The sequence below is a fragment of the Notamacropus eugenii genome, chromosome 6, assembly GCF_028372415.1.
Source record: "Notamacropus eugenii isolate mMacEug1 chromosome 6, mMacEug1.pri_v2, whole genome shotgun sequence".
NCBI classification, from domain to species: Eukaryota; Metazoa; Chordata; class Mammalia; order Diprotodontia; family Macropodidae; genus Notamacropus; species Notamacropus eugenii.
In genome coordinates, this window is record NC_092877.1 from 269,707,277 (window position 1) to 269,710,980 (window position 3,704).

Here is a 3,704-nt window from a genome sequence, read left to right on the forward strand (position 1 = left end):
TGAAGGTAGTGGGGAGGATCTCTCAACCGGCTGAGAGGGGGGCATGGTCTGGTCTCAGGCCCAACCACAGTCACAGCCCTGGCCCCAGTCCTGGCCCCTTCCTCAGACCCAGCCTCAGCGCAGTGACAGCTGCAGTTGAAGCAGAAGCTGCTTCTGGAGTCCTACACTTAATAAAGAACTCAAAATTCAAATAATTGTCTGGGAAAAGGGGCAAATGGGTGAAGAACAAAATAGACCATAGATTCTCACATTCTTGATGAAGAGGTATATTCTTACTTCATTGATAATGAGGAATATGAAAACAATCAAGCAGAAGAAGACAACAAAGTCAAAGCTCCTGCATCCAAAGCCTCCAAGAAAAATACAAATTGGTCTCAGGCCATGGAAAAGCTCAAAAAGAATTTTGAAAATCAAATAAGAGAAGCAGAGCAAAACTGGGAAGAGAAATGAGAGTGATGCAAAAAAATCATGAAAAAGGACTCAAAAGCTTCCTAAAGGAAACCCTCCAAAATGCTGACAAAAATAACAGCTTTAAAATTAGACTAATCCCAATGGCAAAAAAGGTCTAAAAACCTATGAGAAGAATGTCTTAAAAAGAAGAGTGGGGCAAATGAAAAAAGAGGTCCAAAAACTCACTGAAAAAAATAATCCCTTAAAAATTAGAATGGAGCAAATGAGAGCTAATGACTTTATGTGAAATCAAGAAATTTTAAAGCAAAATCTAAAGAATGAAAAAAATGGAAAATAATGTGCAGCATCTCATTGGGAAAACAACTGACCTGGAAAATATATCCAAGAGATAATTTTTAAATTATTGCACTACCTGAAAGCCATGATCAAAAAAAAAGGACCTAGACATCATCTTTCAAGAAATTATCAAGGAAAACTCCTCTGAAGTTCTATAACCAGAGGGTAAAAGGGAAATGGAAAGAATCCACTGATCACCTCCTGGAAGAGATCCCAAAAGGAAAACTCTTAGGAATATTTTAGCCAAATTCCAGAGATTCTAGGTCAAGGAAAAAGTATTGCAAGCAGCTAGAAAGAAACAATTCAAGTATTGTGGAAACACAGTCAGGATAACATAAAATTTAGCTTAGTGTACTAAGGGATCAGAGGTCTTGGAATATATTCCAGAGATCAAAGTTACTAGGATTAAAATCAAGAATCATTTACCTAGCAAAACTGAGTATCATACTTCATGAGGAAAAATGAAACTTCCATGAAATAAAGGACTTCCAAGCATTCTTGTTGAAAAGACCAGAACTGAATAGAAAATTTTACTGTCAAACACAAGAATCAAGAGAAGTAAGAAAAGGTAAACAGGAAAGAGAAACCGTAATGGACTTATTAAAGTTGAACTGTTTACATTCCTACATGGAAAGATGATATTTGTATTTCTTGAGGCCTTTCTCAGTATTAGGATAGTTGGAGGGAATATATGTACATCTGTGAAGAATGTAATACATCATCTCACATAAAAGATGTAAGAAACAACTTTTGCAATGGAGGGCAAGAAAGGGAAGATAAGAAGGAATAACTGAACCTTCCTTTCATTGAATTTGCCTTCAGGATGGAATCACACACAAAGGCACACCTGTGGTCCTGGTGTTGGTGCTTGCTGGTTCCACTCATCCCCATTCCCCCTGGGACTCAGGATCTCGTGTTGGTCCACTAAAGTGGGGTTTTCTTGGATGTCTCCAGTGCTGGTACCCTTCAGCCACAGCAAGAGAGACCTTTCCTGTCAATCTCCCTAGCCTCCTCAGCTAAAAGACTGTTGTACTTATTCTGCTGGCACCACTATTCCAAGATTTTTCCTGGGGTTATGGTCTCTGAGTTTTTCACAGTCAACAAGGGAAAGAGTGGGAGCACTTATAGTTTACTCCACCATCTTGGCTCCTGGAAGTTAAGGCAAGAAACTTTCAGATATTTTGTCCGGGGTCTGATAGCACCAGGAGTAGCTGCTGCTGCTGCCATGAACCCTACACTTCTCTCCCACCCAGCTCCACCAGATTCCCATCCTGAGCTGAGAAGTTTGTTAATTGGCACTTCTACTGGTGATTCAGTCTGCCTGGGCTGCTTCTACTCTGCTTTGGTCAGGTCTTTCCTGGTGCAGCCCTCGAGCTCTGTGCTTCCCTAGCCCAGTGTAACAGATCCTTCCCATCACTTTCTGCCTTGTCCTTAGCTCGAAATCTGCCATACTCTGTCTCCTAGTGAATTCTTCCACTCTAAAATTTGTTCAGATTCACTTTTTAGACGTATTTGAAGGAATTTATGATAGAGTTCAAGTGAGTTACTGCTTTCACTTTGCTGTCTTGGCTGTGTCCCCCATCTTAGACTCTATTTCAAACAGTTAAGCAGAAAGAGATTTGAGGACAAATACAATATCGAAGAACTAGGAACAATGTGTGGCACCTGGATAATGTTATACTTAGGCATGAAGTCAGGAAAAAACTTTTTTAACAAAACTCTCCCAAAATGCTATGTACAACCTAAAAAGGTAATATAAGTTCTCTAAGGAAAAGGCTAGATGGCCATTTGTTAGGTACACTAGAAGGAAGTCTTCTTCAGGTATGATTCAGATTTTATGACCTCTGAGATCTTTTTCACCTCTGAGATTCTTTTATTGTGATATTCATATAAGTAAGTTATAATGTAAATTAAATAAGTGCAACAGGGTGTACAAACAAAGTGTTATGAAAGTTCTAAGCATGTAAAAATATGCTTTCTTCAACATTCCCTGTTCCTTCTAAAATCCTTTAGCTGACATAGACTCTAGATATGTCTTGAAGGAGAAAGTTGTGGGGCAGAATGGTTCACTTGTGGCTAGCCTTGATAATGGACTGCTTACCAAATGTGCCCTTAAATATTTTAGAGTAGAAAGGCACCCTCCACCATTTCCCCAAAGCTCTCTTATAACTGAGATGTGTAAGTAGGAGGCATAGGAGGCATATGTCCCTAAATTAACACAAGAGTTAACTCCAGGCTTTCACTAGCCATTTGCTAAAGTCTAAAACATGCTCTATGGGTGAAATAAACAGACTGACATTCATTAAAATTATTGTTCAGTACTTCCTAACCCTTTTTTGGTGTGTCCAAGTAGACATGGAGAGTGCTGAAAAAAGGCCTCCATTCCAAATTCCATAACTTTCATATTGGAATAAGAAATTGCCTAACCTTCCAGTCCCTGTGTCCAGACTGCTTCTATGCCTGAAGGCCAGGTGCTTCTATTAATCTAGATAAATAAGTATTGCTTATTATTAACTTTTCCTTTGAATTCCCATAATAAATGTTGTATTCTGATGACTGGACACCATGAGTGTTTGCCTTGCAGAGAATAATCACTAGATTACACCAATTGTAACATAGTGAAGTTTGTCCATGCTTTTGAAATCAATAATAGCATAAAAATTTTAAAACATATACATTGGAATACTAATTCATTGTTTGTGGAATTGTGAACTGATCCAACTATATTGGAGAGCAATCTGGAGTTATCCAAAGACTTATTAAACTACCTGTAACTTTTGAAAGCCCCTTCCTGTACCACTACTTGATCTGTTTCCAAAGATGATTAGGGAAAAAGGATTAGGAAAAAAAGTTCTAAAGTGTTTATAGCAGTTCTCTTAGACAAAAAACTGCAAATTACAGGGAAATGGCTCAATCAATTGTGGTATATGATTGTGATATAATACTGCTGTATTATA